The 15,188-nt window shown below is 44.1% G+C and overlaps 1 long non-coding RNA gene across 6 annotated transcripts in view; it reads left to right on the forward strand.

Moving 5' to 3' along the window:
- The window catches only part of LOC138689672 (uncharacterized), a 159,651-nt gene that overhangs the window by 101,138 nt on the left and 43,325 nt on the right, over positions 1-15,188 (forward strand). For 4 of the 6 annotated variants that reach the window (XR_011328568.1, XR_011328574.1, XR_011328572.1 and 1 more), the window contains exon 1: positions 9,845-10,112. The exons of the other annotated variants lie outside the window; for them this stretch is intronic. This is a non-coding gene — a long non-coding RNA (uncharacterized lncRNA). Of the gene's footprint in view, positions 1-9,844; positions 10,113-15,188 lie in introns of those variants that run through there. 6 annotated transcript variants of the gene reach the window in all.

The raw sequence follows: 15,188 nt of genomic DNA on the forward strand, positions 1-15,188 counted from the left end.
ATAAACAGTGAGAAAAGAAACAAAAGTAGAAAGAGGGGAAATAATTTGAATAGGATGACAGAGCTGGTGATAGAGCTTGGTCAGGAAAAACCAAGTACTGAACCCACATCTCCTGAGTAGCTAACCATACATTTACTTTACCACACTGCCCACTTCCTTTTTATATTAAGAAAAATGCATGTATCCAGAAGTTATGGCAAAGTTATTACAAGTTTCAGTTAAGATTTTTCTTTTGTACAATGCCAGGGCTCATTCCATGAAATTACGAGATAAGCTGCTGTATGCCGCTCCATCATGGAACTGCTAAACTCCATACTTCTGCACTACTGGGATGAAGTAGCCTGTCCCATCTGCACTTTGGGAGAAGCTTAGGATATCTGCTCACACCTTCCCCTGCATACACATACTCCACCCAGGAAAATGAAGGTGCACTTACAGCATGTGCAAAAATATCTCTGCTGGCTTAATCTAATTAGCATGAATAATAACAGCCACAGAGATGCTGCTGAAAGGTCTTTAACTTGCTAGTAACCAGATTACAACCTGTGAAAGACTGCGTACATATTCTGACTGTTAAACCCACATATTGCCACATTTTTGCTGCTGTTGTTACTAAGCTGTATGAGCCTAGCACAGGAAAATCAGCTCATGCTGCAATTACTCCTTCCCCCATTTTTGATGCATAGATACATTCAAAGGCACAATACTTTAAAGAAGCCAGCTACTCTTGCACTTTCGTCTTTACAGGATGGTCTATTCAGATAACCTCAGCATGCTTTTGTTTAGTGTGGCAGATTGTTACTCTATGTGATAGAACTGAAAATATTCAGTGCCTTGCTACTGACCAGCCTGGCACCTGGGTTTTGGCCTTTGCAGTGCTCATAGCTACCTCATATCCTTGAAGAGCGGTGAGTTGAGGGAGCAGAAGGGACGGCTGGTGTTTTACCCAATAAGCAATAGATTGGTTAACATAGTATCTTACACAAAAGACAGCGTAGATTGCCAAACTACGATTGTCAGGCTGAGAGGGAACGAATTCTAAGAACGTGGTTTCTTGAAGGCAGTGGCAATAAAACTCCACTGTTAGGTCCTGTAACGAGTACTGAGGCAGCACCCTGCCAGAGATGGCTGTGTGAGCACTGCCTCTAGCACAGTCACAACAGGAGCACGCTGCTTGTGCAATCCTTCCATGCTGCAGCCACAAGAGTAGAGAATTTCTTCCCCACTTCAGCTCAGTCATACTCGCTTCCTGAAGTGGCTTCCTCTACCGGGAATTTCCAGCCTTGTTAACATTGACTCTCCCTTATCCAATGTGCTTTTGAGCTCTCCTCTCTAAGTCTGGCAAGAACCTGTTTTTCAGTGGGCTTTCTCCAAGAAACCTGGATTGTATGAAGTATTTTTATGTCCTCAGTTTTTTGTAAAATCAGCTATTGAAGGGTTTTAATGACAACCATGATATAGGTGACCTGGTCTCTATTCCCAGCATCCATCTGGTGTGTGGCCACAGGTGGCTAACTAGAGTTAACTTCATGACTCTTTTCCCTTCTTTCCCTTTATCTGTTTCCACTGTAAGACAAGGAGCTCAGTATTTGCCCAGTGCTTAGTGCAGTGAGCCCCTTTGACAGGGGCTTCTATGTGCTACCAGAAAGAGAATGGAACAGAAACCCTATTTCAGCATACTTTTGATATGAATGCAGATGTTAATCCAAGCCTCCATGCTACAAACTAGGAAGTTTCTCTACTTTTATAAATGTAAATTACAGTGGGTGTAATCCCACTGAAATTAATACAACTAGTCCTACCTGCAGAGTTAAGCATACACTCTCTGCTCTTTTAAGATCAATACTATTAATTAGTACTTTGTTTTACTAATAATTGGCTAAGACCCCGATCCTGTAAAATTTCACCTAATTTTGACAGCGATGTCTTTGGCTTAAGTATACTAAAGATTTTGCTTAAGTGTCAGTGTTGGCCAAATCAGGGCCCTAGACTCTGCATGCATGGGAGGAAGGTCCTGCCTTTAGCTGTTTCATTCATAATACCAACAGCCCACATCCTTGACTATAGATGCTGTGGAAATACAAGTAAGTATTAAAAAGGAAGCTGCTCTGTAGCTCAGTGAAGCATTCTTTTGCCTTTGGCCTGAAAGCCTGCGTCTCAATTCTCCTGCCAAGCCTTGGAGCTCACACCCCATGGACAGACGCACATGGGTTTTTCCCATCAGTTTCATCAGAATAAAACTGTTTTGTGGTTTCTTGTTATAAACTCTTTACAGAAGCTAATTACTGTTGGCACAGAATTAACCACCAGTTGTATAAGTGAAATTTTGCTCAGCTTTGTATCCTGTGCTGCATTCACAATATGGTAAAAAGAATGTGCTGCCCAGCTGTGTGTGCTATTCGGCAGATGCTCTGCTAATGCAAGATCAATCCATCTCTCATAAGGTAGAAGTTAAAAGTCCTCTTTTACTTTTTAAATAAAGAGGGAGTAAATCCCAGTGTTCTTGTCAACATTTCCTCTCTAAACAAACTAGATTCTAACGTTCAAGGCTGCAAGCAAACTACAGAAGCCTGCAAGTGCATTGACATGTTTACCTGGGTATTTAATATACTTTGTTTGAGTGGCATACATGTGGTTTGGAAGACTCTTATGTAAGACCCACTTTCAGACTATTTTGCCTGCTAAGTGCTGAGCAGGTGTTTTTATACCATTTTGAATAGTTGCTTTAACTGTGAAAATGAAGGGAAAAAATCTGCCTGGTGGAGACCAATGAGGTTTGCATTTTATTTATGGAAAATTAATTCAGCAGGGTCAATGGGGCATCGGTTTACAGGATGCCCTAGCTCCACTGATGAGTAAGCTGCTAATTAATAGCTTTGGAAATGCTGCCAAGATCCTGCCAAAATGATTGCAGCACATCAACAGACCTCGCTCAACTCCTGAACAGACATTCACATAAGTAACCATAGCTGTTGGGATGAGCAAGATGACCTCTTACTATTTCTTACAGTCTGTTTTCTAGGCCAAAAGATGTTAGATCTTGTATCTGTCCTCAAATATAGATCTTTCTTTTCATATTCTTGGCAGCATGAATCTCAGTAGCTGAAAGGCAGATCCAACTTCTGTTTAAGCAAGAACTCAGTGTTTGCAAAAGCAATAATAAAAATACAAATAATCTGACAGCTTCCTTTTTGACCAACAGGCATTTAACAAATATATCTGCACACTGTATCTTTAAACCTAGGAAGTCTTTATACTGAAGTTGAGGTTAAAAAGCTACCTGTTTATAGAGGAAATAACAAGTTTATACATTATGGTCTCTTATTTTGTTGTTCTTATTGTAAAGAAAGGCAATACTGATTCAAACTGAATCTGTCAGTGAGACATACATACTTGAAGGATTAGTTTTATCAGATTCCAAGTTATATTGCCAACTGCTGTCTCCCCAGAGTCTTGAATATTGGGAAAATCTGTTCTAAATCTAAAAATTAATTAAAAAACCTACAGGCCCTGTGTAGTATCCTCATTAGCAACTGATCCTGCCTCCTTGTAGACTGCAAACTCTTTCTGTTTAGACCTGTGTAATTTTGTGAAGCATAGTGAAATGTGTTAAGGGAAGCCATATCTTAGATGTGTGAGAGGCTGGTATAAGAGGTCAGAGTCCAAATCTGTATCAACCACAACAGCTCTATCGGTTTCAATGGAGAGAATCTGATTTATGTCAGCAGAGGATTTGGCCCACAATAGGCACAGTGTGTTCTGTTCTTCTGGTTGGGGTTAGGAAGATGAAGGTGTCTCATATCCAAAAAAAGACATGCCAAAGAAAAATAACAAGCAGCTGCTCTGAGAGGTGTGTGGCTTGTAGGGGGGGTGCTTCATAGCTACTCCTGTTGGTAAGACTTATTTTATTCTACTGTGGCTTTGGCTTCTATACAATGCACTATTCCCAAGTTTGCTAATAAAAACGATTGTAAGACTCTAAATTCTAAAGCTTAGGAAGACGTTCTTGATGAATAAGTGCAAGGAACCAAAGCTATTTGCTTCTAAATGCTTCCCTCTTCTGCTTAGAGCTGCTGGCAGGCAACCAAGGGCCTATTCTACATAGCAGAGTTTACTACTCTTATTCTTGAGAAGAGATGCCTTCCATGTTTCCCTTTCCATAGTCCTCCTGAGAATAAAGATATACTTTCCCCACTTCCTTAAAGCTCACTGAGGATGTTGGCCTGAAGAAAGAACCCCATTCCAATGTCTTCTGTCACATCTTTTCAAAATTCACCCCTTAGTTTTTATTTTAAATGTGCTGTTTTCTTGCCAGACCTAGCTGCTGTAGAAAAAAGAATTTAAAATGGAGAAGAGTTCATGTACAGGGGGCACATAAATTGGCACAGATTATCTGTTGTTCAGGGGCTTTGCAGGAGAGGATTAGCCATTTGATGCTGGACCTGATGGCAGTCATGTTCCTTTGTGTGTGTACATATGGAAATGTGCCATTCAATTTCTCATTTACCATTGCTGTCACAGAGGAGCTAACTTGTCCTTCAAACCATTATACTAGTTAGTGTTGCAATTTCTTCATGTGCTTCCAGATCAAGAATTAAATTTTTCTTGTGTTCTTAGTGGGTGTGCACCTGATGCACTTAACCTGCCTCAGTGTTCTAGTGCATTTCTGTATAGTGTTGCACTGGAAAACCTAGTGAAAAACAGTTTTCTTCTAAATGTAAAGTGGAAACTCATATTGTTACAATAGGCTTTTCTTCTGTTACTAAAGGACACAAAATTAACAGTAAAGTCACCATGAGAGAACATACTATCCACCTTCTTTGTGGGAATCAGTTACACTAAGCAAAGCATGGCATTCCTTACATGGGGACAGCTGAGCCGTTAAAGCTGGAGAAGTGCAGTAAATGCACACAAAGCCACAGTAGAACTGCATGGAGTGTATCTCCTTCCATCCTTTTCACTAACATACTGCCTTCTAGCTTCTCAATGCTAACTAGTTCTGAGGACTCAGTTTCTTGGTATTAAAAAAGCTAAGGAAGTAAAAAAAAGGGTCAGATGGTAAACAGCAAATCTAAAAAGAGCAGGCGGCAGCAGAGAGTACCCAAGAGATTCCAGTTAGGATTTCAGTGATTATTTTTTTTTCGTTCTTCCAAACCTACACAGGCAAGTGCATGTTACTGCCTTCTAGTTGTTTAAATGTTTGTCTTCATACTTTCGCACCCTCTAGATGAAACTCATTTGACAAATCAGAAATTACTTTGTGAAATTAAGATTGGGATTTGGAATATAGGTCCACAAATTAATGCTTTATCTGGAAATTATGTTTGGCATTTTGAATGTCAAATGGACCAAGGGCAACATCCACTTCTGCCTTGAATGTCCTTGTGACCTAGGAAAGTCCTGAAGCTTCCTAGTCTACAACCACTGGATCAGGAAGATTTATACCTGCACATAGCACTTTTATGGATTAATAAGATACTGCAAGTCAAAGCACTTTTGGAAAGTTTTAATCTCCATTCAAGAGCACAAAGAATGTCAGCTGTTTACTGGTCCTTAATAACATAATGCTATCATCAGTGATAAGAAACAGGCTACTGAGCCTGTTCTCAGTCGAGTTCTTTCAGGATAAAATTACCTACCTCATGGTTGTCTGATACTGTCCATCTTGAGCTAACTGTCGCAAAAATGGAACTGACCAAAACCGGCTAGTCACTTACGGAAAAAAATAGCATCATTTAATTGTGAAGTTTGCTTGTTTGTGTCTAGTGAGCTCAGGAAGGCAGACAGATAAGAGGAGGATCAACCCTGTGAAAGGGTTGAGCCTATGCAAAACTCAAGCAAGTTCTGCTGAATCCAGTTCACATTCACTAGAACCTATCCGACCACTTCTTTCTTCTTTCATTAGTGGACATGGGTCAAAGTCCCTGTTGATAAACTTTTCTTTTTTATCATCTTTTCCTTGCTTCTGTCACCTTCAGGAAAGCTGTTACCCAATTCTGGATGTCATTTGAGGAAGCAAAGATTAAGTAATAGGCAGCAACAGGGGATGTATGACACTGCACTGAGAAACTTCATCTCTGATTAACAGCAAGTTCCGTAAATGTTACCCATAGCAGAGGGACCACTGGATGCTTCCCTGTCTCAAGTTCCTTTCTGGACGCTTTCCCCACTCAGTGTTTGTTCTTCTGCAACAGCAAGGAAATGAAGAAGAGGAAGGAAAAGAGGCAATGAGCACACATCTAATGAGGAAGGGGGCAGATTAAGGTACTAGAGGTACCCTTAAAGCTTATGCAACTGGCCTGCACTCAGCAATCACAGTGTCCAAACAAGGCATAGAAGCAGCTTTCCTGTTAGACAAAAGCCATGAGAAGGAAAGGAGAAGTGGAGCCCTTTGGGTTACAGGAAATCAGTATGGACCAACCAACGCCCTGTCCAGACAGCACAGGCCCTGCCCTTTCCCCTCACCTACCATACTGGACGTCTTTATCAGTCATAGAGCAGTTTTGGGTGTTGTTCAGCATCAGCTAATGACGGGTATCTTTGTCCCAAGTGAAGCAATCTGAAGACCCATTCCTTTTGTGTGACTTACCCAGAGGCCTGGGGGCAATTCCAGAGACCAGTTTTTCAGCCTGTTCAGACTGTTATTTTTCCGAAATGAGAGTCTAATATGGTAGTAACTTTACTTCAAACAAAAAGATAGAAAGGGGCAGACTCCCTTTTACACATAGACTTTAGCCAAGTTTAGTAAAAGAAGAATGTACTGCTTAGCCAGGGAGGCTGAAGGCTACAGAGCAAGTGTGATGTGCAGCTGCCCGCTGTCAGTGAGCCCCTTATCCCTGATCAGGATGAATCTCTCCTGTGCATGAGCTAACCCTTCAGCTGATTTCTTTGCACATTGCATCTGACCCAGAGGATTTTCTAGCATATTAATCACCTCTTCGCGTGGACCTCTGAGCGAGATGAAAAACGTTTCCTTCTCTAGAGGTTCAAGCTGTATATAGTTGATTTGTGGTAACTGCTGCAGCCATACTTTTGAATGGCTAATCAGATGTTGCATTTTTTTTGCCTGAAATCACATTATTTTTATGCACTGTTGTATTTTTGCCCAAGTGTTTGAGCTTTCCAAGTGCCATGAATATCAGGTCCAAAGTAAACAATCTTTTTTTTTTTTTTCCTGTTGTATATGTCATCACAAAGTTTAAAACGGACCTCGGAACACATCTAGAGGACCACTGTCAAGACAAAAGATGTCAAAACTTGTATTCTCATTGGCTTCTTAGATGTTTTCGTTATTTAATCGTGTTGAATACAGTAATTCTTTCAAATTCTTGCTGTATTTAATTGCCAGTGACAGAGCTGATGTTCTAGTTTCTGAGCCTGTTTTTGACAGAGTATGGAGTGTTGTGTTATGTTTGAGCTCCCAGCTCAGTGCAAGGGAATCTGCTGAAGTTGAAGGACTGTGGTTTGAAATGAAATTGTTTGCATCTGGAAGTTTTGAAAAAAAGAGATTAGTTTTGCATGCTGCTAGAACACAAGCCATCTTTATCTCCCAGTAAAGTCTGTAGGGCTGAGCTTCATACTGGGAGTGGTCAGCCTCTTGATAAGTTAAATTGTTTTATATGACTTTATGCTGAGACTGGAGAATACCCTCCAATACACCTAAGCATGCATTTAAATTATTTGCATGTATTATAGTGGTGTTTAAGATTCCCAGCTGTTCAACAGAACTCAGTCATGCTGGGTGCAGTACAAACACAGAGTGCGAAAGTCGGTCCCTGACCAACTGGTTCTGTAAGCGTGTACTTTGTTTTTGCACTAGGGAGATATATGGGGGTTTTTGAATGTGTCAACCCCAACACTGCCATTCAACTGAGTCAAAGGTACCAGCTGAGTGGGTGGATTTTTACAGAAGGCCTGGCTAATTTTTAGACCATTAGTAACATGTAGTTGAGGAAGATAAGATAATGAACAGTATGATCCAGTCTCATGCTGCAGAGTGCAAAGAGTTCAACTGCTAGAGTTAAGAAAGAATTATTTTCCCCGTCTGTGCCATTGCACAATAGTAGAGGTGCTTGAGTGAGGGGATGTCTGAACTGTTGGGTGTGGGGTTACAGCAGGAGGCAGGATATCGGACATGCTATGGTTTATTGCCGACCAGTACGGCAAATACATTTTTTCTTCTGTTTCAGAAGTAGGAACTGTATAACTAGTTCTGGAAAAGCAGCCTTGCCCTTCAATTCCTAAATAGCCAACAAAGAGCATTAAGAGAGGAGCTGCAGCCTGGGAACTGTATTGCAAGAGCAGGAGTCTATTCCTATCTCTCTGTGCTGAGAATGGGCTAATAATATTGTCCATGATGACTTTGCCAAGGTAGTATGAAACACCTTTAATGTTTGTGAGCACTTCAGATGAGAAGGACAAAAGATTATAAAGAAAGTGATTGTTTAATATTTGGATGCACAAACATCAATTGCAGGGCTTAAAATAAGGGATTCTTTCCACAGTGTGGTTTAGGTGGATCAGTGTCATCTCTTGAAACAAGTGATCTTCTAATTTCAGCCTTACCAAGCATAACATCTACAGTTACTGGGTTTCTGTATGATCATGGAGCTGCTATGGACTCACAGAAAAGTACAGAAATGTCCTTTGTTTTCTGTACGAACCTCAGTAATTCTCTTCTTAATATGAGTGTGTATGACTACAGGTAAAAATTATCGTGCAGAATTCAAGAGATGTTTTCCCAGCTAAGAAAAATGGTGTCCTCTACTTCAGCTCTAATTTCACCATCCAAAAAAAAAAAAAAAAGGTAAAGATGTTGAGTGGCACAGTGCACATAACTCTCCCTACAATAAATATCTTGTAAAACCAGGCTCCATTTGGGTACCAATCTATTTTAATTTTTTGTATGCAGTACTATGCAGGCCCTAGACTTCTTTACTTTCTTTGGATACAGTGAATACATCAGCTAATACTCATATTTACAAGCAGTATACACATATGTGTTTAGATGCCTGTATATACTGTTATAGCACAATTTTTCTTGAAGTTAGATTATAGCATAGTGCAGGTAATTAAACAGCGATCTCTATACAAATTAAAAGGGTTGGTACATACCTTTAATATGGAAGTACAATTACAGTAATTTTATGTGCATACTGGCTGCATAAAAGCACGCATACAGTTCTGAAAACTTGGGCCTGTGTTTTGTATGCGTTAGTGCTGTTTGCACATGCAAATGTGAGGCTTACTCACACAGAGAGCCCTTTGAAGCTCTACCGCTGCAGAATTGCTATGTAAATTTGCCAGCACTCCAAGACTCAGTAGATTTTCAAATGGTTTTGGGAAACACTGCTTGAAAATTAAGGATCTTCTTCCCATTTCCTGTTAAGCATTGCCAGATCTGAGCAATACACAGCTGAACGGATGCATTTCCTTTTTCTGCTTCCTAGATTGTGCTGGAGTTTCACTGGAATGCCGCAGCGCTCCAAGCTATGGCAGTTACAGACTGAAACAAGCTACTTGTTCAATTTATTACCACCTCGCTTACTATTCATTATAACTTAACCATTGTGGAGACTCAAGGTGAGCTGATTATGTGAACATACTTCCACATAGTTCTGTGAACATCTGAGACGGGCGATCCGGTAGCTGTAGAATGTGCAGTATTGGAAGGTGCCTTAATCCATTCACTTCGTGTTTGAGCATATTTTGGATTTAACTGTTCCTCATCCTACTTTCCTTGTGATAATGCGAATGCTTGCAAGCACACAGTATTTTTTTTCCATCATGATCAGGCTCTGAGCCAGAACTGATGTCAAGGATCAGCGTAACGAGAACAGCAGGTTTCTGTAAAAGGGATTGCCTGAACGATGGCGTGCATGCGGCATCAGCAGGGACATTAGAAGTATTAAGACACTGTTTTGTTTTTGAAAGTCTGAGCTCAAAATCAGCTGGGAAAGCAACGCGATTCCAAGCGACTGCTTACAATGTAGGTCAGTCGAATGCAAAAGTGAAAGCACATGTACCATCAGATTCCCACGTCTGGAGGGGGAGGGGACGCCAGCCCGCAAGTGCAAAAAGCCCCAGAACTCATGGGTGACTCGTGTTTTCCGGTGAGTAAGGAGGGCTGCCATCCTGCGTGGATGGGCACCGCGCGAGTTGCCGGTGCGAGAGCGCAGCTGGAGGGGCCGCACGCACCTCTGGGAGAGATGAACCGCGGCTGTGGGCGCAAACACCTCCTCCTGAATTCCGCTGGCTCTGCCACGTCGAGATTCGGGTGCAGCACCGCCACACCAGACGTCCCCACCGGCGAGCCCGCCGGCGGCGGGGTGCCTCCAGAGGAGGGCCGGAGCGAGGGCCCCCCCGCAGCAGCAGACCCCCTCGGGCCGAGCCGCTCTGCCCTTGCCGCTGCCGGCCGAGGGGCGCAGGCTCCGCTCCGCTCCGCTCCTTTTCCCGGGAGCGGGAGGAGGGCAGCCCGCACCCCCTCTCCTTTCCCCTCCGCTGCCCCCCCGGCCTGGCCGGCCGGCGGGGAGGGAGGGCTGGGGTCCGGCGGTGCAAAGGCCGCGTGTTGTCTGGCAGCAGAGCCGAGCGGCCGAGCCCCAAGGCGTCGCGTTGCAGGGAGTTAGTTGCTTTTCGTGCCGCTCTAATTAGGTGATGCAGCTCCGGTTACCAACAGACTTAATTGCAGTAACAGTAAGCGGCCTCACCACTCACCGTCATGTGTTTCTGGTTACAAGAAGCCGAGTGGAGCCGGGCCGAGGGAAATCCCCGAAAAAGGCCAGCGCGGGGCTCTGCGCGCCGCCGCCGGGACAGGCAGGGCCGCCGCGGGCGGAGCCGGGCAGGGCGGCTCGGCAGCGCCGCCACCGCGCCCAGCGCCGGGCCCGCCGAGCCCTCGGCCCGCCGAGCCCTCGGCTGCAGCCACCGCGGGCCGGGGCGGGCGGGCGAGCGGTAGCCGGCCGAGGGGGGCTGCTGGCGGCCCGGGCTCCGGCACCCACCGGCTGCGGCGGCCGAGCGGGGACAGGAGAGGGTGCTGCCGCGCCGGCCTGGCCGGGCCCCGCGGGGGAGGGACGGCGGCGGGTCGAAGCCGAAATGGAGGGGTCCGGGGCTGCGGTGTCCAGATACGGGGGGCGGATCACGCCGAGCCCGGCCGGGCTGGGCGGGAGGAGCCCGGGCCCGAATAGCAGAAGCTGCTCCAGGGCACGACTGGATTGCCCGAACGGCTGTCAACAGGTCTGTCGTGACCGCACTACGCTTGCTTGGCCCACGCAGACGTGGCAGGCCTCACTGGTTCGAGAGGTTTAAAGTTGCCTATGAAAATGATTTGGGAAACAAGTTATGGGGTTTTTTTCTCCCTGTGGCTGAGTAAAAATGATTTGTTTATACGGAGTCATTAATTTGGATTAAGTCTGTGTATGAATTTTAAATGGATCGCTATTCCTCAGTGGCGTGGATACTCTTCCAGGGTATAAGTGTTGTCATGCAAATTAATTTTACTTACTTCCAAAGTGGATGCCAAATTAGCATCCGCACAGAATTAATTAGGAGTAGCTTTTGCCTCTACAAAAAAAAGTCTCCAATCCCACAGTTCTTTGGGGGTCACAGAATACTGCTGCAAGATGGGACTAAGGTACTTGTAATGTACCGCTTACCTTGTAGTCATTGTTTTCAAAAAGTCAGAACACACTGAGCAGAAAAGCTTTCTTCATATTAAACCAGAGAGATAGAGCGCCCTATTTTAAGCAGCTTCTAGATGGCATAATGTATTATTAAAAATTCCTCAGGGGGTATTAAAAATAAGTATTTCTAAGGGTAGGGAGATGTGAATATGTTACTGTGGGGTAAGGTAAGGTGTGAACTTGCTGCGTATCATCTATGCTGTGGTTTGCCTTGTATGCTTACTTTTACCCTGTAGTAAATAGGAAGCTACCCGGTATGAAAGAGGAAGTAGCTCTCTAACTTGAGACATCTTGGTAAGCACTGCAGCAAAACAGTAATATTTTTATTTCTCCTTAATGTCTTGAGGATGTTTCTACTACTCACACATACATCTAATGCACGAGTGCTGTCAAATTCTGCCCACAGTAGTATCAAATGGCAATGTGTTCCTCCATTTGACCAAAAAGAGCTGTCAAAGCAGGTGATGAATGAAGAGCTCAAACTTCAGTGCTGAGAGAGGCCAGCCTGTGAGTAATGATCTGTCACTGGCCTCAGATCATGAGCTGTTTGCATAATTTCAGCTCAGGACAAACCCAAGCCAAAGATGACAGATGATGCCATATAAGCTTTCCCAGTTGCTCCAGTTGGCTCATTCCAGCCTGATCCAGATCAGCTGGGCCTCAAGGTCATTAGCACTCTAGAGCCATTTATTGGCAAGGGTGGCAGAGTTTGTGACCTCCTTCCCACTGTTCTGAAGGATGACAAAAGGGAAGGTAAACAAATAAGGAGTTATCTGCTACTCATGGCCTACTCTGAAGCTTCAGCAGTAGGGAGGAGAAGGGATGAGTCCGTGGTAAGTAACACAGGCTAGTGCTGTTCCTTCACAGAAGCCACTGCCCAGCTGATGTCCCTGGTGTGCATGTGATTGCTGTATGGACAGACGAGAGTAGTATGATACTCTCCTCAGGATTTAGCCACTTACTAAATTTGTGGTTTGGTGAGCAGAATAGGATGTTGTGTTTGATGGCCTCAGAAAGTGACTAAAATTAGAAATTGATCTGGATGCTATTTCCAACTTTTTTGGACCAACTCTCGTGGCTGGCATTTCCGCCTTATCCTTCCTCCTCGCCCTGCAAGTTAGCTACTTCTTACTCGTGTTGAGGGGCTCAAAGGAAAGGCAGTGGTGTCATTGTACCTGACCACTGATTGACCTCCTATGAGTGTATAGGAGGAACACATGTATAAGACTAAAGTGTACTTGGACATACAGGACTAGTCTTCAGCTAGCTAGTTCATGTTGTGCCTACCAGTAATAGCAGGAGCCTGACTCAGTGACGCGGGAATACTTTGCAGTCCTGTGTTCTCTGTTCTCAGTTCCATTCTGCTAGGCATAGCACTAGCAGTTTTGCCAGACACACCTTGCCTTTTTCCCCCTTCCTTTTATGTATCTGAAACATTGAGAGGCAGTAGCACTGAGGTGAGCACACATTAGTTCGGTTTAGGATCTCCTAGAGGTAAGCTGTTTTCTTCATCCTTAGGGGAATTCTTCCTGCTCCTGCTCCAGGCAGAACCTTTTTTCCTTGGCAGATGGGAGCAGGCTGCAGTACGTCTTCCCTATCCTTCCCTCTCCCTTCTCTTTGCTTTGAGATTCAAACAAAAACAGACACTGACGTCACACAGACCCTGATAACCCAATTTTCATCGTTAACCCCCCTCCTTATTGCCTGGCCTCCTTCTCTGTATTCCCTTGGCAGCCATGGGAGAATCATGGACATGGGCAAACTGTCTGAGTCTCACAGAGGGTTCTGGTAATGTACCCACCCCTCTGGTAATGTACCCACCCCTCTTCCCCATGGTCAGGCTTGGGCTACTCCTCTTTGCTATATTTTCACTGGAGAAAAAAAAAAAAAGGGAAACCGTTAGGTCAGCAACTCAAAAAATCAGGGAAGGAAAAGGTTTCTCAGAGACGGCAGGGGCCTCCAGCAAATGAAAAGGAGAAGGAAGAGCAACTGTACACAGCCTGTGACTTGGTGAATGCTGCCACACATGCGTCTGAGTTTCTTGGTTGAAGCTGTGCATTACAGTGAGTGGGGAAAGTTTAGAGTGAGGAGGGCACCCTGTTGTTTCTTCACACTCTAGTGTTGGTAAGGGTCTGTCCAATAATTTTTCCTTATGCTCACATCCACTTCTTTGGGCACAGCACTGATTGTTAGGACAGCTGTGGCCTCCCTCCTTTTATCTCTTTCCCATTCATTCATGCATCTAAATGTGGCAACACTGGTTTGAGTGTAATCTACTCCCTAATACTCAGGTCTAGGACCTGTTACAGTTCAGCTTGTTTCTTTCTGGATCCTCCATGGCATTATTATCATTCTGGACTTCAGGCAAAACCTCCTCTGTGACACCTATCTGAGGAACCTCCTCCTCCCTCCAAGGATGCGTGATGTTCTTGGAACTGAAGACCATCCCATCTCAGTTCTGCAGTGAGTCCCTCTTCAGATTGTCTAACCTGAACACTAAAAAGATACTTGAGGGGAGAGATTTCATTCTGCATCCTTAAGTGTCAGTAGGGTTTCATTGTCCATCTGGATTTAATCCCTCCATTTTTCCCTTAGCTCTCTGCTATCCATTTTGTGTTGAAGGTCCCGGTAAATCCAGAACTGCAGTTCTGCTCACTTCTGTTTAGATGGGAATTTCTATCAGATCCTTTGGACTCTGAGGTTAGGTTCTTTGGAGAAAGGAGAGAATTTCAATCACTCTTTCCAAATCCCTGAAATTTGTGCTCATGTCAGGACCCAGACAGGAAGCAAGTTTCACATGGATGGGCACTTTGCTGAGTGTAACCTCTTACGTCAGTGACCCCATATTTGGGGGAGCTGCAGTTTGTAAACAAACAGCAGCACTAAAAATAAGTATGTTTTGCCCCCATCTCCATGCTGTTAGTATTTTGTGTGAAAGGATGGCTGAGTGGGTGGACTGACTTTTCGTTGTTCCTTTTTCTTTCCTTTTTTTTTTGTTTAGCTTAAAAATACATTGTTGTCATTTTCACGAGGCATGACCCAGCCCGAGGCCTTTCCACTTCTTTGTTTGTTCTGAAGTGGGGCCATAGTTTCCCCCTTTCAGGCAGCCTTGGCTTCAGGCATCTTAGCAGAGTGAGGGTTTGCTGGTCCAATTTATCTGTGCAGCTGCTTCTTTCCAGCCAGTTGTCCTACTTCTGGAACACCAGTACAAGTCTCCCCCATTCTCCTCCCTGCTGCCTTATTGAAAACCCAGCCTAAGACCCTTGCCAACACATAACTCTGCTCTAACATGGGATGAAACTCTGATACTGCCTTTTTTAACTTGTTTTTCAGGTAGTTCCTACCCTTTGAACACTGACAGTTTTCAGACTGTCATTCAAATAGTTCCTCAGGTCTCAACCCCAGCCTCTGAACTTAACAAATTTATGTACCTAACTTTTGTGGACTAGAATAAAACAGAACAGAGCTTTCCAAACTGCCTAAGGTATTCTATCCCAGTGAATTCCTCTAGGA

The sequence above is a fragment of the Haliaeetus albicilla genome, chromosome 2 (assembly GCF_947461875.1).
Source record: "Haliaeetus albicilla chromosome 2, bHalAlb1.1, whole genome shotgun sequence".
NCBI classification, from domain to species: Eukaryota; Metazoa; Chordata; class Aves; order Accipitriformes; family Accipitridae; genus Haliaeetus; species Haliaeetus albicilla.